Raw genomic sequence first — 21,465 nt, 5'->3', positions numbered from 1 at the left:
CCACCCACCCGACCGACCATGCCCAGAACCTCAACATCATTCTAGACTCCTCTCTCACCTTGACCCGCCAAATCAACGCCGTCAACTCCACCTGCTTCAACTCCCTTCGCATCCACTGCAAAATTTTCAAGATGATCCCCCCGAATGCAGAAAGACCGTCACCTACGCACTCATAAGCAGCAGGCTGGAATAAGGCAACACCGTCTATGCCGGAATGAACAAGAACCTGCTACACAAGCTCCAAACCATCCAGAACACCTCAGCCAGACTAGTCCTCGGAACTCGACGACTTGGATTTCCTTTCTTTATCACTGGGGCTAGCTAAGGTCTCCTTGGAAAAAGGTGCTTCTAGTAGCCATTCCACATCAGCCCCTTGTTTGGACATCTCTGTTAGATACTCATGAAAATGTGGTAAGTCAGTACCTTGAAGAATGTTCTCGGGAAGGGTTGGAACTACCCCCACCTTCCTTACTTGAGGATACCCATCGATTTCAAGTAATACTTCTGCCAATGGATATGACTTAACGTCTCCATGAACACATGAAACCAAGACTGTTTCTCCTTCACAAACAGCATTTAGCGGAACCAAGTCCTGGGCCACTACTGTATGATGACACCCTGTGTCTAAAAGAGCCTCGATAGGGTGACCATTGAGTCTAATAGCTTTCTTATATCTTTTTCTACGAACCCCAGTTACCAATACTCTGCCTCTGGACCAACCCACCTCCATTGGTTCTGAACCGTCATTGTTCAAAGGACAATTACGGGCTATGTGTCCCCACTCTGCACATTTGAAACATTGGGGTCCCATCTGTACGAGTAGTGTTGTCTTTGGGAAAGGTTTAGGGGTTGATCTAGGTGTAGAGAAGGATTTCTTCTCTCCTCCCTCTGCGGCTGGTTTTGGGGTAGGTCTGCGAAAAGGAATAGGAGCTCTCCCTGTTGGGGATTTGAAGTCAAGGGATCTATGATATGCACAGGCTAACTCAATGGCAGATTGACTAGTCAGCCCGGGATGTTGCTTTAACCACGCCCTGGTGTTGCTAGGTAATGCCTCCAGATACTGCTCTAGAAATATTTGTTCAGTGAGCTCTTCCATTGAAGGAGAATGAGGCTGGAGCCACCGGTTTCCCAAGTCTCTAACCCAATAGAACAATGCTCTTGGATTATCTCCAGTGACCCATCGCTCCTTCCTAAACCGGGTGTGGTAGTATTCATGATCACATCCCAATTTTTCTAGAATGGCTTTCTTTATGTCTTGGTAAGGAGTGACTCCGGCGGGGTTGGCAGCTTGGAAAGCCGCTTGTAACTCCCCTGATAGTAAAGGAGCCATATATATTGACCCCATCTCTCAGGAGGCCAAGTAGCGGTAGTAGCAACCCTCTCAAAATTAGTAAAGAAAAAATCGGGATCCTCGCCCTCTTGAAACTTTTGCAGTACACTGCCTGGAATATTAGGGTGTACTCTTGCGTTAGAAATAGCATCTGTAAGTCGCAAAATGGCGGTATCCTGTACTTTCTGATTGCTGGTTAGGAGAATGGCCTGTTCCTTTATTGCGGCCTGAAAAGATTCCCTTTCTTTTTGTGCATTCTGATTTTGCTGCTCCAACGCCAGTTGTAAGTGTCTCTGTCCTTGTGCTAACTGGGTTATCATGTCCTGTACTGTTACAGGCTGCGTCATCTTATTTCAGACGACAGTATCCCACTTCTGACACCACTGTAAGGGTTTTCACCTCCTCTCTCTTAAGGGGACTCCTGAATCCACAGTCTGGTTTTAGTATCAGCCACAAGTTATATGGGTGTAAATCAATGTCTCAGTTGTATTCACTATTCTTAGTCCAACAATTCAATTGCATCACAACATAATGGAGAGGTAGCACCGTCTGGAAGTATAATCTTTGTGTGTCAGTCCTTCATCTTCGAGCTTTCACCTTAGTGCTTCAGTCAGGGCCGGCGCTCCCCAAAAGGAAACAGAAAGAAGGACACTGCTGTCACTATCCACACTATATTTGTATAACTTTATATCGTGCTCCCCTTCACCAATATCATCAGGTCACCACTTAGTGAGGGTTGGTATTTACAACAGTAGGGCTGGGAAAAGTGAAGGGGTCTGTGTATAGGATTCCACTCATACGCTTATTAGTGCTCCTACTTGTGCCACAGTCCCAAGAAGCCCTTCCCTGCCAACCTCCTCCTCCACCCTTCCTTCCAAGTCACTTTCCTGGAGCTACGGTCCCCCTGGACCGTAGCATTGGGTATCTCGGAGTCCTGTTTCCTCGAGGGACTACCGGATACAAGCCCAGTGTGTGTTGGGGATTCCTCCCTCCTCGGGTCTGCTCCGCTGCCGTCCTCTCCTCCGCAGGGATCCCCCAGTCTGTCTCTGCCTTCGATGGTCCTCTCTCCCACTCCTTTGTGAGCCTTCCTCCTCGAGTCCGTCTCGCTTCCTTCCCGGCAATTACTCAACTCCCCGCAGCTGTGCCAACCGTCGTTCTCCTTCGCGTCAGGTCTTCCCCCTCTCTGACTGCTAGACCGCCAATTCTCTTTCCGGAGGGGGACCGACGGCCACCATCTTGGAAGTCCTGATTATGCCGTTCTCTACCTCGTTCCAGCCCATATTACAGCTTAACAATAGTGTTTATCATATATCGTAATTCAAAGTGAATTATTATTTTTGTTAATAGTTTTAGATTTGACAAATTAAAAAATTTCTGTATAGGTTAAGGATTGCTTGTCAGGGAGTAAATCATAAATAAGAGGGATAGTAGTGTGATTAGTGTTACCATGTATAGTTTATGTTTGGCTGAATGAATGGTAATCTGATTTAAAGATGCCATCCATCATACAGATCTTAGTGTTTCTAAGGTAACAGTGCTATGACGTTTAGCAAAGATAGCATACCCTTTTGTGGGTGTTGGTTGTCATAGACACAAAAAGGTTCATGGTTGAAAGACTCTCTAAGCTCTGGGGGAATGCTAATATCAGAGTAGGCATGAGACGTTCCTAGCTGTGGATTTCTCACCTGTTTTGATGTTGCACCATTGTTCTTACATTTGGAATTGTGGGCATACTACTAGCAACATGCATGGGGATGTTCCATGCTATCTACCTCAATGTTTAGACATAGGGCTCACCGGAGGAGGCTGTACATTTTCTTTCACTTCCAACAACCCTTTTAGCACCTAAATCCAGGTAAGTCAGTTTTGTAGTATTTACCCATTGACTGGACTGGGCACATATGGCCCAGACTCCAGCAATGGGTATTAGGTATTTTTTCACATGTGTCATGTATATGTGTACATTCGACACTTGTGCAGTCAGAATATACACAAATGCATCTACAAATAAGGAAAAACTGCCATCAGAAAGACCGCTGCTGACCCACCAGAGACTTTGTAAAATGGCATACCGGAGACCGCTGCCCTGGTGGTCTTCTCAGACTGCCTCTCTCTGCGGCTGTACGACGGTTGGACCGCCAAACTCATAATCAGGCATTCAATCGCAATCATTTGCATGAAATCTGGTGATGTTTAACTTTTGAAATTATGTTTTGGCATTAGATGAGTATTTTCTTAGGAAGTTGGTGCCTGGTTTTCAGTTGGATTTTTCGAGGTTGTTCTGAAATAATTTAAAAGTGAATGTTAAAACATTTTACTTATATTTCAAATATGCAAGTAAATCCTGTAAAATGGAATAATATGTTATACATTTGATTTATTATTCAGAAAAAGATACATTTAATGTCTGGGTTTTTATTCTGCTTGTAGAAAGTGAATATTGACCATAAATAGACTTCATGGAATTGGACAAAAATGACTTACATTCTTATTGGAACTGTTTGATAAGTTGTTTAACTGATGGTTTGGCAATTTTCAGTGGATGTTGCTCTATTTGATATGCTCCAGTTCTCTGTTTCCGTTGATTGATTGATGTAGACCTAGCATTTTAAAAGAAAGAAAACTGAAGGCAGTTATCTCCTCTGAGGGATGTGGACTGACTTGGGGTATGTTCCAGAACTGCTTCCCATCAGATTCAAATAGTATCTGAGAGTCTAGCCCCTCAAAATATGCCTGGGCTCCTGAGTACTTTACCTCTATGCAGAAAACCTGTCCATAGCGCCAATGGAGCGGCTATAGATATTTCTACGCCCATGGCAAATGTTAATATCCAAGATTATAATTTTGATATTGGGCAATTGCACAATGCAGGGTCATCAATCACCCTTAAGCAGGGAGCAGGCACCACTGAATGTAATTGTGGTGTGCCCAATAAGCCCAAGGTAGTGGCCCCTACTAGTACTAAATTTGAATTCTAGCTTGTCTATCATATTCTGGAACCTGGGAGGGATCAACTCTAAACTCTTCGACCCTGGGTGTCTTATATTTATTCATGATAATGATATTTGTATCTTCCAGGAGACCTTAAAAATATCAGCTCCTCATATCAATTTGAAGACAGTTATCTTGTGGCTTGTCCTGAAGAAGGCGCTGGTCGCCGAAACGCACGTCGAGAATTATATGTTACCTTGCCATATATATTTTATATTATGTTTTTTATGCATTCATGTTTGGTGTTTGTATAAGTTGTTATATATGTAGTGTTTGCCCCTAACAGGGTCATTTTTATTTCTTAGTTCCAATAAACAATTGTTTTTAAATAAATTTTATGAATTGATATGATGTGAATAAATTTGTAGTATCACATTTTTGAGAGTGGCCTTTAACCTTGATGGTTTCCTTGAGACAAGCACTAACAATTGCCTAGATATATATTTACATATATTAGCCTCAAAGTGCGCAGGGAGGGCAAGTTGTGGTCTAGTAATCTTCGTGAAAAATTCTTTCGGTTGTGCCCATAAGCAGTTGCAAATCAATTCACCGGACTTAATGAGGATTCAGGCCACCTTCCCGTCAGTGTTCGTTTTAACTATTTTTTAATGTCTATGTGAGGTCTGTTTCCTCAGGGAACGACTCACCTACCCTAACTATGTTGGATGATCTGGTTGGTACTTACCAGCCACAGACTAGGGTGCTAGTAGCTGGGGACTTTAACACCACGTTGGAGACTTCCCCGTTACTCGACTCTCTGACTGAGGATGAATATGAGATCTGGGGCATCCCTAACATAACAAATAAAGCTGGAGGCTCATGTAACACCAATGTATTCTTCAAGCCTATTTCTCTGGTGGTGGGGTGGGACCTTAGGGCATGCAATGGCAGGACTCGCTCCAACCCCGATAGGCAGGCTACATTTAAGAGTGTCTCTAGTTCTAGTTTCATCGACTATATCCTGGTGTACATTAGGTTGGGGACGCTAGTGAGTGATATGATGATCTCAGTTCGGCTAGACAGTGACCACAATCCCCTCCTCTTTTTAGTAGGGGTCTGTTTGTTAGATGCACAATATGTCAAGAACCTTTAGTATCTAGTAACCATAGAAAAGTTTCTTGGCCAAAAATTCAGAATGACAGCAAATGTTAAGCCATAAGCTAAGAACTGTTCGTACGTCATTCCTCCACCATCTATACCGTTAATCTGTCACCAGACAAAATATTAATAGCCCATGGAGGCTTTTTTAAGGAGCTGAAACGTGTATTTTTATCACAATCCTCAGAGAAGAAACCCATGAATAAGAAGAAACGTGCCTGGTTTAACCACGAGATCTGTGACTGGGGGTGAGTGTCTGAAAAGTTTCAGCGCTCCGACCACCATCTCCTTGTGTTTGCTTTGTTGACCACAAGTGCAAACAAGCAAATTCCAATCTAAGACTGGCCATTCAAGAGGGTGATTATTCAGCTGTTGCCCAAGCACATAAAATGTATAAAACAGCCCTGGCACCGGCCAAGCATGGTGGGCTAATAAGAGCTGGCAGGATCTACTGGTTGCTGCCAGGTGTAAAAATAACTGCACATTATAACTCATGGGAGTCTGGAAGAGGTTACTACACCCAATTATGTCATCCAACCTGAGAAGTGGGTTGACCACTTCACCACGATTTATGTCAAGATGGAAGCTATCCTCTCTGAGGGTGGTATTGATAATTTGCCTAACTATGAACCTACTGAGGAAGGGGGGGGGTGTTGGTGGTAGTGGATCCCTCCTTAGACTGGACGATACCCTCAGGGCCATTAACAGAATGAAAACAGCGAAAGCCCCTGGGCCTGACAGAGTACTGGGTCATTTGAACAAGTCAGAACCCTTAGTTTGTGTCCCTTATATGAATCTTTTGTCTAATGCAGTTGCGGATGGGGAAGAGATACTTGAAACCTGGAGAGGGCGGAAATTATAACTATAAAAATAAGAAGGGTAATGTCTCTGTTCCATCCAATTATAGACCGATCAGTCTATGAGATAATATGCAAACAACTTTTGCCAGACAAGGCTTGGATAAACTGCTAATCTGAATAGAGGATAACAAGATCTTGTCATCCCACCAAGCAGGATTTCTAACTAAAACTAGTACTTGTGACCAGGTGTAAAATCCGATCTACAACTACAACATCTATTGTTTTTGCTATAAGTAAATTTTTTATGAGCGTCTGGTTCAGGCAACAGAAGTTTTTGTTCCAGGCTAGCCAAGAGGTTTTTGTTCAATCTGAGTTGCAATTTTAGATAGGATGAAACGATTGTTATTGCTGGAATCCCTATCCAGGATTGTTTGATCATCTGAGGCACCTAGCACTTTATGGGTATGAGCTGTAATTATAATTAGGATAGAAACGATTGTTATTGCAGGAATTCCTATTTAGGATTGCCTGATCTTCTGAGGCACCCAGCACTTTACGGATATGACAGTATGCTATTGACATGTTTTATTTATAGAAGTTTGTTTGCTGGCCCGGATGTACAATTCAGGCTATTTTATTATTCCTGATAGCTTGTTATTTACTGTGATTGGTCCGAATCAAGTGGTGGAATTTTTATAATCCTGCAACAGTCATGAACTTTAAAAAAAATCTGACACATATTGTCAGTGCGGATCTGACAATTGGAGGTACAAGCTGTCTTGAGTTCTTTGACTGTTTGGAGTGTTGCTTGCCTGGTCTTCTCTTGAGGGATTCCAGGATGTAGGCGCAGTCGGGGATCCATCGGCGGAGGTTTCATGCTGCGGTGTTGGCATCCGTTGGCATTGGCGGAGTGGCTGTGCTGAGGGAGATGGCAAGAAGTTCTTCAATGACAATGAGCCAGCTGCGACTGGGGAGGTAATGACGATGGCGGTGTATGGTTGGCGTGGCAAAGGCGAGATGCACACAGTGATGGTCAGTCCGGGAGACTTCAGTGGTGTGGCTGTAGCTGATGTTCCTGCTGGTTGAGAAGACGGGGTCAAGTGGGTGTCCAGCTGAGTGAGTCGTGTGGTGACTAGCTACTTGAATCTGATGTTGTTGAAGTTCTCCAGAAGGGAGACAGGGTCCAGGTCACTGGGGTTGTCCATGTGGAGGTTGAGGCATCCGAGTAGGATGTAGAAGGTGGATGCGAGAGCCTGGGGTGAAAAAAGGTCAACAATGATGTCTGTGAAGGGGGTAAGGGGGCCTGTCTACAAGGGTGCCCCGGAGAGTGGTGTTAGGGTTGGTCCAGATCTGGAAGTGGAGGTGTTCCATGGTCATTGTTTTGGTCAGCTAGAGTGTGCTTTTGTGGACGATGTCGATGCCTCCTCCTGGGTGGTCGGGCGGTCCTTGCGGGTGATTTTGTAGCCATCACGGATTGCGATGGTGATGTCCAATCTAGAGCTGGGGTTGGTCCAGGTTTCTGTGAAGAAAGCGATGTCAGGAGAGGTGGCATCGAGGAATTCCCAGATTTCTGTGGCGTGTTTGTGGAGGGACCGCACATTGAGGAGGATGCAGTTGAGCCGGACGGGTGAGCTGTTGGTCGGCGAGAGGAGCTGGAGTGTTGGCATGGCTGAAGGTGTGGTTGTATTTTCAGCAGGTGAAGGGTCCAAGTGTCTTCTTCATTGATGCTAGATGGCAGGCGGTGTGGCATCCTGGGTTGAGGGTGAGGAGGGTGCTGGCTTCATAGCAGTAAAATGTATGTGATATGGGGTCCCTGGCGCTGGGAGTGGTCCAGGCGCAGATGGGCGCATACGGGCTTGCCCTTGGCATGCCTTTGGTGCGCCAGTGGCATGGATGCCATTAAATAGTGCTGTGGGGGTGGACAGCTGGGAAGGCGGGAAATGCAGGAGCGGGAAGGCACACTGGAAGGGGGCAGGCCATGGGGGATTGCAGGGGAGAGCAAGAAGTAGGAAAGAAGGAAAATCCAAGAGGCACAGGCAGAAAAACAAAAGAGAAAAGAAGGAGGAACAGAAACAGCAGCAAAAGAGACAGAAGGGCAGTCAAGCAGCAGAGCAATGACGCTCTACCACTGGGCCACCAGGGATGAGGTGCAGGCAGGAGCCTGCGGGTGGAGGAGGGCCTCGAACTCCTGACCTCCTGGCCAGTAGCAGCAGCAGATGGGGACAGCAACAGCAGCTACCAGACCGCACTGCGCTGTGGAAGGAGCAAGTTCACTAAAGGATAATGGACTGTATCCACAAACCCTGTCTGAAAATAGCATATAAAAATGTATACCAAACTTCCCCACTTTGTTCCAGATCGAGTTGCTTCGCTCCCCGAAGAGAACTGCCACTGTGTTCTAGGACTAGTATAATTAACAACCAGTCTCCCGAAGGTAAGAGAACATGGCTGAATTCTGTGATCCTTGCTGAAATAAATTGTGGGTCTGTCAATGACCATCAAAGCTACATGCTTTTTGAGAAGGAAGGGGAGAGCCTTATTCTGTCTGGGTTTCTCTACCCATGGAACAGAACCCATCAGTCTAGCCCAGTGTGAGAAGTGGCCCACAAAATGCAGAAGAAGGATGGGAAAGTGCAGAGAAAGCCTGAGAAGTGGAAGGGATCCCACAGTCTCACTTCCTAATGACTCAAATCTGACTGAGAAGTCGTATCTGACTTGCCAGTATCAAACCACAAAATAAAGATTGCCCTATTTGGAGACCACATGGATAAATATAGATATCCTCTGGTGACTTTACCTTTTTTGCACTTTAGCGATTGCACCAGTGCCATAGACCACCAAAGAAAGATCCTTTCACCAAGAGTGCTGAAGCTGTGCACCAGAGGTGTTTTCTTAGAGGCACTGATGTGCAAGCTGGATGACCTTGAACGAGCCCCAGTGAGCATGAGAGCTCACCCTGTTCCTGTCCACCAGCACACCCAAGATTGCAAATTACAAGACTGCATTGCAGCATGTCTTTCAATATGACTAAAAGACATTGTCTGTGAACTTTTGGCTACCAGATATGGGTGGGACACTTTATCGAATATTGCTATTATCGCACAAGAACTAAGTAGTAATTTGCTACAGACCGACCTATGGTCACAGACACAAGGAGGCTGCTCTGCTGCAACTTCTTAATCCTACACCCAAGTTGTAATTGTGGTTGCTTCCATGCTTTCATCCTGTAGAGAACCCATATATGCTGTAGTGTTTCTGTATAGATTTGGTTATTCCCTATGTACTGTATTAAGGTCTGCTGTGATTAAATCATGTATCTTTTCCTAAAAAGACAAAACATTTTTGACATTGCATCAGTAAACCAATTTGAGTTCTGGGTGTCCTCCCCCACACTACCTCCTTGTGACACTCCTGACAGCTCACCAGGTTTACCCTGAATGCCAAGTGCGGAAGGGGAGTGCTTGGCCCAGTTTGAAGAGCCATAAGAGAACAGACCCCAGTGCACAAGTGGCAACCACCCCGCAGCCCCTGTCTGTCCTATGGCCTCCGAATGTGGGTTTGCAATTTTATGATACCAGAAATGACATCCCTCAAGATATAACGTAATGGGCTTCTGGAAACTAAGGAATTTTTATTCAGACTGAATTACTCCTGAATTTCCAGGTCTGACTCACAAAGCATTTTCTGTGAGTAGCTGCACATTTCTCTAGCTTAGGTCTATGACTTGCTAATATATATGCAGGAGTCAGGTGGTTAATGAATAAGTCACACTTTCACCTGGACTACAAAACAATGTTGACCTAAAAGGCTTTGTGAATCAGGTGCTATGTTAGTTAGCTGTGTTAAGCATACACTTGTATTCCTAAGTGTTCTATGGGGCTCCCTCCTTAGTATCCAGTCTCACGCTCACTTTAATTTAAAGCGTTCTATCTCTTCAGTATTTAGTTACCTTGTCACTTCAGGGTCTTGTATTCCTATATTATGTTCTGTTGCAATACTTCACCGGTCAGAGTTGTCCTCGACAGTGACTGCTCAAGCTCTCATTGTTGGCTCTTCTTGGACTAGTATAAGTCTTGCATCTGACTGAAGTCTAGACACAAATTTCTCCTTCTCTCTCCTTTCTCGAGAATGATGAAGGTAGTGCAGGTTCATAAACCCACTGGTCATATTATAGCCTACTTGCACCTTCGTGAAACTGGGCAACATTCGTGGCGAACCTGTTTTCCCTGCAATTTTGTCAGTCAAATGTTAAAGAAATCTGAAGTGGTTACGTTTCTAATATAAGTGTAAGTGTAGCTGTCAATGAGTGGCCTCTGAAACTCATTTCGTTTATAGTTGAGCTGGTCCTGACATGCAGGCACAAATTAAAAGCCAACTGATTATAGTCAAGCATTTTGATGCAGCTGCTATTACATAACCCTGATTGTATTAGAGGTTAAATACGTATGCAGATATCATAAATCGAAACAGTGAAATCAGCTAGACATATAGCTAAACCTAAGAGCGGTCAGATGGAAAGACAGTTCTCCACACATTAATTCATCGAGTGTCAAGAGGGCATTACATATAGGTAGTCTTTGCTGGGAAATACTTGGCATATACTTGGCAGAAGTGACATCGAGCCGCAAATGGACTGTGCTCTATTGTAATTTTATCCTGAGGATGCTTTTAGCATAGATGTATTATTATTCTTTTTTTTGTTCAGATTTTTCAGTGTGAATGCTGTAATTGTGTATACTCAGCGCAGGAAGTTCCAGGAACTGCCGGAGCTCAGTTATTGTTTTTTAGTCATGCATGACATTTTGAAACTTATTTGAAGTAGCTTGAAGTAGTTGGGATTCAAAGTGAAGCCTAGAAGAAGAAATACCACCTTTCTACCTGGGGAGCCTGCATAGAGGGGGTCACATGGTACAGTTTTATACAGCTACGGCTCCTCCAGATTGGCCCACTGCTCTAAGTGGAATGCAAAGGATACATAAAATGATAATAAGAGAACGTTATTATCATTTTACTCTTAGTTTGGAGCTTGCAGCCAGGTTAGGGCGTGGCTGGGCTCGAGTGACATCAGAGGGAGGAGGAATGGTTGCTGCACCATTAGTGCGCATGAAAGTTTGGCTGGTCATCTTGGGCCGGCCAAACTGCCATGTGCACTTAGTATGTTCTCCACCGGCTGTATTGCACGGACTGGGTAGAGAACATGCACAGCCTTCCACTCCCTGCCTGAGCGCCAAACCACAGTGCTCAGACCAATCATCATGGTGCTGTCATGCAGGTGACAGCAGCGTTGTGATTGGCTAGGGGAATCTAGGAGCCTGGGTGCTACCGGGAGCCAGAAAACCAGCGAGGAAGGAGGAGAGGCAGCAGCTGGCAACTAGCAGGTAAGTCTTTTTTTTGCTGACCCCCACCGGCCCTCCACAGATCCCTACCAGCTGCCACTGGTTTTAAATTAATACTCCTGCCTTGGACCTTTCCCATGTTAGATCATAGAAGAGGTATCTGGTGTCTGGAATCCTTCAGATTTAGATAACCAACCCTTACCAATAATCTGGCACTATAAAGTTAGCAGTGTTCTAATTTCTCACACACTATGAATCACTGGATTGTTAAATTAAGCAGCATTATTGGAAGGTATGCCCCCTTTCCTCATGAAATTGACTACAAACCCCGCAGTTAGGACAGAATTGACGTGAGAATGAATGAAACATTAAGGGGGTGAACCTGTGTAATCAACCTGTAAATACCTAATAAAATTAGACCCTCCACAGATTGTAGTCATGTAAAATAACACTTGGGGGCCGATTCCGATTCCAGTCGGAAGGACCGAATCGGTCAGTGCTGGCCAGATTCCATTCCGACCGAGCCATTCCGATGGGCTCGGTCGGAATGGAATCCGACTCAGATTTCCGGATGGCCTACGACGGGCTCAGAGAGCCCATCTGCCATCCGGAAATCCTTCGGTACTCCCCCGGTCGCCTCTTTACGACCGAGGGAGTACGATGGCAGTTTTTCACTACCTTTTCGTGGCGGTCTTTCCGGCACGAAAAGGCAGTTGGCAACTGTCTTTTGGGGGCCCCCAGTAGGGCCCCCATGGGTGCAAGGCTGCCCAATGGCAGCCTGGGGGCACCTAAGGTGCCTCTCAGTGGATTGGCCACAGGGTGCAGGGATGAACTGCACCCCTGCTTTTCTCAATGCAGGCATCCATTCCGCTCGGAATGCATGCCTGCATTGTGAAGTATACGAGTGCGACCGAACCCTGTTCAGGCACATCGTATTAGCAGGGCCGTAACCGACATCAGCAGGTCGGTCGGTTATGGCTACTGACCCCGTCTGACATCGGAATAGGCCCCTTGTTGTCCTAGGTCGCTAAAACATAGGGCCTGATTAGGATGAAGGGCAGACCCTAACGGAGATCGGGACCTCCCGACATAGTGTTGGGGGTCCCACAGGCCCAATTACAATGCGACCGCCACTGTAGCGGATGCATTGTACATGTTTTTCATTGCGCTGGGTGCTGCAGGCAATTAAAAAAATGCCAGTTTTGCATTTCCCTGCACTACGTGGCATTCACCAGGTGGTGCCTGCCACATGGTGCAGGGAAATGCCCCCCAAGTGCACAACAGAAATTGCCCTGCAACGGGCCCCCAAAGTCCATCCCCACCAGCCTTTTTCATGGGGGTTGAACCGCCCTGGAAAGGCTGGCGGGGATGGGTATGCTAATTTGACTAGCAGCGTCTAACAGGCACCGCCGCCATTCTGGGCAATCCGACTGCTCCAATAGGCGGTTGGAAAATGGCCGCCTGTCGCAACCATGGCAGTCGGTCTTTACGACCGCCATGTTTCCACCCCCCATGCCAATCTGGCGGGCAGAAAATCACAGTACAATCGCGGAGGGCCCACCACTGACAGGCTGTCGGTGGCAGGCCTACCGCCATCGTAATCAGGCCCATAGTGTTTTTCTGAATAAAGCAAAGAAACGAAGCAAGGAGTGGCTGCATCTGTTAAGGGGTAAAGCATAAAAGGAGTCTGAACAAGGTCAGTTATAAAGACAGACAAACCTCAAGTGAGAATGATTATTAAAAGGTTATGTATTTTTTTTCCTCGGGGGGGCATAATTAAAAAAAAATCTAAGATTGCACTGTGAGTATTATACCGGCATCGCGTTCTTGAATTTTTTTTAAAGGGCAAGTGAAAAATCCAGGATCGGGGAGAGGGGGTGCAAGCACCATCGTTGCACCCCCTTGCAAACGACCATGAGCATGGCTAACACTAAGAGCAGAAAGACCTCACAATCTTATATGCTAGTGGAATTACTAATTTAACAGATACAAGCAGCAGACAAATCCGTAATGTAATACCAATTTTACAGGCTCTGTCCTCCATAATCAGGACTCATGATAATATCTTTATAAGCTTTATAGATATAGAATGCCTCATCATGTATTATGAAATAACAGCAAAGAGAGGAGATCCCTCTGGTACGATCATCAGAAATAATTGTCCCCAACTCAGAATGTGTTATCGTCCAAGTTCAGATTTTAATATGTGTTATAAGTGCAATCATTTGATCCCAAAACATCATCTTATCATTTGCTGAAAAAGACAGATTTTGCTCCCAAAGGACATCTTTTCATTTTTAGGCCACTAAGGACAAATCCTAAATACAAAAGCTAAAAAAATGTCAATAACTTTTTTGTCACCCCAAAACCAGTAGTAAATCCTCCAGCTTGTTCCCCAAATACTAGACTTACACTTTACACCAAATACTTACTTGTGCACAAAGCTAACACAATTTTAAGGAATTTTTTATGCAGATTAGTGAGGAACTGGAATGATCCTTTTTTGCATATGGAGGAAATAAAGAACCGTCAGATGAGGCGGGTGATAGTGGGTGTTTTCTATAGAGGTTTCTATAGAGTCCTTGGGGGTCAGGTCACTGATTTGAATGCACTGAAATTAGGGGAACCCTTCTACCCCTCCAGTGGTGGTAAAAGACATGAAGAGCGGTTGTGTGTATGCCATAATCCAGCGGATGCAAGCTGCATAATATGGGGCACCTGGAAAACCTTTATTGAACATTTTTTAATATGTTGAATACACTTCGCAGTTGCCACACTGTTAATGATGTTGCACAGACAACTGTAGCTATTTCCCCTTAAACCGAGATCAGATGGATTTTCTAATAGAGAATTCAAACATTTTGTATGACCATCTGCCTTGTTCAGGTCTTATGCACATATTAATTATCCATTATTTAACCATTCTCTTATGTTGATGATCTTGTTTGATGCTACATGTGGGGTTATTAATTTAATGAGGTTTGTATATTATTTTGATGAGTGACGTAATAAAAAATAAATTTAAAAAACTTACATGTACTACTGCCACACATCAAAAGAATCTCTGACCCTGTGGGAGGCCCTGAAGCCGGTGCTTCATGGCGTAGACATTGCGTGGTGCGCTGCGGACCGTAGGGCCCGCAGGTTGGCCATTGCAGAGGCGGCGAGTCAGGTTCGTAGCCGAGAGGCAGAGTGCACGTCAGAGGGGAGCGGCGACGCAGTGGGGCAGTTACTTTATCTTCAGCACACATATGCCTCCTTATTGTTAGATGAGGACCGCCAATTTTGGCTGGCTACACAGAGTAGAATTTATCAGTGGGGAGACAAATCCAGCTCGATGCTTTACAGACTGTGCCAAAGTACCTTTCAGGCCCAGTCCCTACTGGGACTCCGAGACGGAATGGGTGGCCCTATAACGGCCCCTGAGGCCCTGGCCGAGACCTTTGCTCAATATTATGCGACACAATACGCCCCCCGGGAGTCCCTCACGGCGGAAGAGATCGACAAATTCCTAGCGGATCTCCCGCCCCGGGCGCTCTCGGATGAAGGTCGTGCCCGACTGGACCTCCCGTTGTCGGCTGAGGAGCTGGGAGAGGCTCTGGGGGAGCTGAATGCTGGGAAAGGCCCCTGGGCCTAACGGCTTCCCATGCGAATTTATGAAAACGTTTCATCTCCAACTAGGGATGCGCTACAGGAAGGCTCTGGAGGCGGCCAGGGACCGTGGGCGTCTGCCGGCGGACTGGCGACACGCAGAGGTGGTGGTCTTCTGCAAGCCCGGGAGGCCACCGGATCGCCCTGAGTCGTATCGTCCGATCTCATTGCTTAACTTTGAAGCGAAAATCTTAGCAAAGGCCCTAGCAAACCGCCTTCTCCCCTACATTACGGACTTGGTCCATCCGGACCAGGCCGGCTTCATGCCCCACAGGGCGACGAGACATAACATTCGTGGCGCGCAGTTAGTGGTGGAGTCGGCGCGGGCGGCAGACATCCCAGCGGCCCTTTTGCTAGCAGATATAGATAGGGCATTCGACTCACTGAGTTGGCCGTATCTTCGGGCACTTCTTCTCCGCCTCAACCTGGGCCCGCGTTTCCTGTCCTACATTCATTTACTATATACGGACCTGACAGCGGCGGTGAGGGTGGCGGGGGCGGTCTCCAGCTCATTCCGTATAGGCCGAGGTACCCGGCAGGGATGCCCTCTTTCGCCTTACCTGTTTGCCCTGGCAATGGAGCCGCTGGCGGCTTGGGTGAGGATGGATGCACAGTTGCGCGGAGTGGAATGGGTGGGGGGTCCGTCCGACAGAATCGCGCTTTATGCCGATGACGTTCTTTTCTTTCTTACAGACCTGAACAGATCGGGTCCTAGGGTCCTTGATATGATGCGTATCTTCGGCAAAGTGTCCGGTCTCGTGCTAAATGTGCAGAAATCGAAATTGTGGGTCCTGGGAGACAGCGGAGTCCTGGGTCCTTGGGCTTCGGCCCTTCAGGAGGCGGCGGGAGGCCTTAAATACCTAGGGGTCTTCTTGTCGGACGTGCCGGGGGTCTCGTGGTCCCGCAACGTGCTACCCGTGTGGGATAAAATACGGTCGGACATGCAACTATGGTCCAGGATGCCCCTGAATGTCTATGGACGCTCGGCCATCTTTAAGATGGTAGCTCTGCCCCGTATCCTGTACCAACTTCAAAACCATCCGTACCCTATTTCACCGCAGTGGTTTAGACAGGTGAACTCGGCATTGGGTCGGTTCTTGTGGACTGGGGGGGCAGTGAGGGTGGCACTCCGCACCTGCTTCCTCTCGACCTATTGTGGGGGGCTGGCCACGTCCGATGTCCAGTCTTACTATCAAGCGTCACACCTGCTGGTCCTCAATGAATGGTGGTACGGGGATCGAGGCGACCCGACCTATGCCCTGGAGAGATATCTGATGGACCCATACACGCTCCATACAATCTTATACTCGGCGGCCATCCGGAAAAGACTCCCAATGGTCACTCAGACAGTTTTCCGGGTGTGGCGCGACGCGCTCCGACGCATGGGATGGCGGAACAGACTGACGGGGGAGACCCCGTTGTGGCACAATGGGAGATTGCCGGCTCTGGCTTCCCTGCGAGGCTTTGATGGCTGGGACGCTATCGGCGTCTCGGCGCTGGGCCACGTCATGAAGGGCTCGGTCCTCAAGTCCTTTCAGGCTCTGCGGGATGAATATGATATGCCCCAATCTCAATTCTTTAGATACTTACAGCTCCGACACGCCCTGACCCCCGCGATAGCGGACTTGACTTCTCTGCCAGAATTCAGCCCCCTGGAGGCTAAGCTATTCATGGGGCAGGTCGGTGACATCAGCAGGTCGGTCGGTTATGGCTACTGACCCCGTCTGACATCGGAATAGGCCCCTTGTTGTCCTAGGTCGCTAAAACATAGGGCCTGATTAGGATGAAGGGCAGACCCTAACGGAGATCGGGACCTCCCGACATAGTGTTGGGGGTCCCACAGGCCCAATTACAATGCGACCGCCACTGTAGCGGATGCATTGTACATGTTTTTCATTGCGCTGGGTGCTGCAGGCAATTAAAAAAATGCCAGTTTTGCATTTCCCTGCACTACGTGGCATTCACCAGGTGGTGCCTGCCACATGGTGCAGGGAAATGCCCCCCAAGTGCACAACAGAAATTGCCCTGCAACGGGCCCCCAAAGTCCATCCCCACCAGCCTTTTTCATGGGGGTTGAACCGCCCTGGAAAGGCTGGCGGGGATGGGTATGCTAATTTGACTAGCAGCGTCTAACAGGCACCGCCGCCATTCTGGGCAATCCGACTGCTCCAATAGGCGGTTGGAAAATGGCCGCCTGTCGCAACCATGGCAGTCGGTCTTTACGACCGCCATGTTTCCACCCCCCATGCCAATCTGGCGGGCAGAAAATCACAGTACAATCGCGGAGGGCCCACCACTGACAGGCTGTCGGTGGCAGGCCTACCGCCATCGTAATCAGGCCCATAGTGTTTTTCTGAATAAAGCAAAGAAACGAAGCAAGGAGTGGCTGCATCTGTTAAGGGGTAAAGCATAAAAGGAGTCTGAACAAGGTCAGTTATAAAGACAGACAAACCTCAAGTGAGAATGATTATTAAAAGGTTATGTATTTTTTTTCCTCGGGGGGGCATAATTAAAAAAAAATCTAAGATTGCACTGTGAGTATTATACCGGCATCGCGTTCTTGAATTTTTTTTAAAGGGCAAGTGAAAAATCCAGGATCGGGGAGAGGGGGTGCAAGCACCATCGTTGCACCCCCTTGCAAACGACCATGAGCATGGCTAACACTAAGAGCAGAAAGACCTCACAATCTTATATGCTAGTGGAATTACTAATTTAACAGATACAAGCAGCAGACAAATCCGTAATGTAATACCAATTTTACAGGCTCTGTCCTCCATAATCAGGACTCATGATAATATCTTTATAAGCTTTATAGATATAGAATGCCTCATCATGTATTATGAAATAACAGCAAAGAGAGGAGATCCCTCTGGTACGATCATCAGAAATAATTGTCCCCAACTCAGAATGTGTTATCGTCCAAGTTCAGATTTTAATATGTGTTATAAGTGCAATCATTTGATCCCAAAACATCATCTTATCATTTGCTGAAAAAGACAGATTTTGCTCCCAAAGGACATCTTTTCATTTTTAGGCCACTAAGGACAAATCCTAAATACAAAAGCTAAAAAAATGTCAATAACTTTTTTGTCACCCCAAAACCAGTAGTAAATCCTCCAGCTTGTTCCCCAAATACTAGACTTACACTTTACACCAAATACTTACTTGTGCACAAAGCTAACACAATTTTAAGGAATTTTTTATGCAGATTAGTGAGGAACTGGAATGATCCTTTTTTGCATATGGAGGAAATAAAGAACCGTCAGATGAGGCGGGTGATAGTGGGTGTTTTCTATAGAGGTTTCTATAGAGTCCTTGGGGGTCAGGTCACTGATTTGAATGCACTGAAATTAGGGGAACCCTTCTACCCCTCCAGTGGTGGTAAAAGACATGAAGAGCGGTTGTGTGTATGCCATAATCCAGCGGATGCAAGCTGCATAATATGGGGCACCTGGAAAACCTTTATTGAACATTTTTTAATATGTTGAATACACTTCGCAGTTGCCACACTGTTAATGATGTTGCACAGACAACTGTAGCTATTTCCCCTTAAACCGAGATCAGATGGATTTTCTAATAGAGAATTCAAACATTTTGTATGACCATCTGCCTTGTTCAGGTCTTATGCACATATTAATTATCCATTATTTAACCATTCTCTTATGTTGATGATCTTGTTTGATGCTACATGTGGGGTTATTAATTTAATGAGGTTTGTATATTATTTTGATGAGTGACGTAATAAAAAATAAATTTAAAAAACTTACATGTACTACTGCCACACATCAAAAGAATCTCTGACCCTGTGGGAGGCCCTGAAGCCGGTGCTTCATGGCGTAGACATTGCGTGGTGCGCTGCGGACCGTAGGGCCCGCAGGTTGGCCATTGCAGAGGCGGCGAGTCAGGTTCGTAGCCGAGAGGCAGAGTGCACGTCAGAGGGGAGCGGCGACGCAGTGGGGCAGTTACTTTATCTTCAGCACACATATGCCTCCTTATTGTTAGATGAGGACCGCCAATTTTGGCTGGCTACACAGAGTAGAATTTATCAGTGGGGAGACAAATCCAGCTCGATGCTTTACAGACTGTGCCAAAGTACCTTTCAGGCCCAGTCCCTACTGGGACTCCGAGACGGAATGGGTGGCCCTATAACGGCCCCTGAGGCCCTGGCCGAGACCTTTGCTCAATATTATGCGACACAATACGCCCCCCGGGAGTCCCTCACGGCGGAAGAGATCGACAAATTCCTAGCGGATCTCCCGCCCCGGGCGCTCTCGGATGAAGGTCGTGCCCGACTGGACCTCCCGTTGTCGGCTGAGGAGCTGGGAGAGGCTCTGGGGGAGCTGAATGCTGGGAAAGGCCCCTGGGCCTAACGGCTTCCCATGCGAATTTATGAAAACGTTTCATCTCCAACTAGGGATGCGCTACAGGAAGGCTCTGGAGGCGGCCAGGGACCGTGGGCGTCTGCCGGCGGACTGGCGACACGCAGAGGTGGTGGTCTTCTGCAAGCCCGGGAGGCCACCGGATCGCCCTGAGTCGTATCGTCCGATCTCATTGCTTAACTTTGAAGCGAAAATCTTAGCAAAGGCCCTAGCAAACCGCCTTCTCCCCTACATTACGGACTTGGTCCATCCGGACCAGGCCGGCTTCATGCCCCACAGGGCGACGAGACATAACATTCGTGGCGCGCAGTTAGTGGTGGAGTCGGCGCGGGCGGCAGACATCCCAGCGGCCCTTTTGCTAGCAGATATAGATAGGGCATTCGACTCACTGAGTTGGCCGTATCTTCGGGCACTTCTTCTCCGCCTCAACCTGGGCCCGCGTTTCCTGTCCTACATTCATTTACTATATACGGACCTGACAGCGGCGGTGAGGGTGGCGGGGGCGGTCTCCAGCTCATTCCGTATAGGCCGAGGTACCCGGCAGGGATGCCCTCTTTCGCCTTACCTGTTTGCCCTGGCAATGGAGCCGCTGGCGGCTTGGGTGAGGATGGATGCACAGTTGCGCGGAGTGGAATGGGTGGGGGGTCCGTCCGACAGAATCGCGCTTTATGCCGATGACGTTCTTTTCTTTCTTACAGACCTGAACAGATCGGGTCCTAGGGTCCTTGATATGATGCGTATCTTCGGCAAAGTGTCCGGTCTCGTGCTAAATGTGCAGAAATCGAAATTGTGGGTCCTGGGAGACAGCGGAGTCCTGGGTCCTTGGGCTTCGGCCCTTCAGGAGGCGGCGGGAGGCCTTAAATACCTAGGGGTCTTCTTGTCGGACGTGCCGGGGGTCTCGTGGTCCCGCAACGTGCTACCCGTGTGGGATAAAATACGGTCGGACATGCAACTATGGTCCAGGATGCCCCTGAATGTCTATGGACGCTCGGCCATCTTTAAGATGGTAGCTCTGCCCCGTATCCTGTACCAACTTCAAAACCATCCGTACCCTATTTCACCGCAGTGGTTTAGACAGGTGAACTCGGCATTGGGTCGGTTCTTGTGGACTGGGGGGGCAGTGAGGGTGGCACTCCGCACCTGCTTCCTCTCGACCTATTGTGGGGGGCTGGCCACGTCCGATGTCCAGTCTTACTATCAAGCGTCACACCTGCTGGTCCTCAATGAATGGTGGTACGGGGATCGAGGCGACCCGACCTATGCCCTGGAGAGATATCTGATGGACCCATACACGCTCCATACAATCTTATACTCGGCGGCCATCCGGAAAAGACTCCCAATGGTCACTCAGGCAGTTTTCCGGGTGTGGCGCGACGCGCTCCGACGCATGGGATGGCGGAACAGACTGACGGGGGAGACCCCGTTGTGGCACAATGGGAGATTGCCGGCTCTGGCTTCCCTGCGAGGCTTTGATGGCTGGGACGCTATCGGCGTCTCGGCGCTGGGCCACGTCATGAAGGGCTCGGTCCTCAAGTCCTTTCAGGCTCTGCGGGATGAATATGATATGCCCCAATCTCAATTCTTTAGATACTTACAGCTCCGACACGCCCTGACCCCCGCGATAGCGGACTTGACTTCTCTGCCAGAATTCAGCCCCCTGGAGGCTAAGCTATTCATGGGGGAATTAGAAACCAAAAAAATATCTAGCATATATCAAACGCTAGTTACCCACTGCTCCCCTTCCCTCGATAAACTGCGGTCGGTCTGGGAGGGAGAGTTGGGGAGTTTGGAAGAAGAGGACTGGAGAGAAGCCCTGGAGGCCCCTAGGGGAGCAGCGCTTGCGCTTCATTCAATTTAAGTACCTACATAGGGCGTACTAT

At 47.6% G+C, this 21,465-nt stretch overlaps 1 long non-coding RNA gene across 1 annotated transcript in view; it reads right to left on the bottom strand.

Annotated features, from left to right (window-relative positions):
* The window catches only part of LOC144798960 (uncharacterized), a 70,750-nt gene that overhangs the window by 39,198 nt on the left and 10,087 nt on the right, over positions 1-21,465 (bottom strand). Inside the window, exon 2 of the long non-coding RNA XR_013603712.1 lies at positions 3,403-3,611. This is a non-coding gene — a long non-coding RNA (uncharacterized LOC144798960). The remainder of the gene's footprint in view (positions 1-3,402; positions 3,612-21,465) is intronic.

This window comes from Lissotriton helveticus, chromosome 12 (assembly GCF_964261635.1).
Source record: "Lissotriton helveticus chromosome 12, aLisHel1.1, whole genome shotgun sequence".
In the NCBI taxonomy this organism is placed as follows: domain Eukaryota; kingdom Metazoa; phylum Chordata; class Amphibia; order Caudata; family Salamandridae; genus Lissotriton; species Lissotriton helveticus.
Note: the sequence above shows the minus strand (reverse complement) of the source record. Positions and strands in the feature narration are given on the sequence as shown.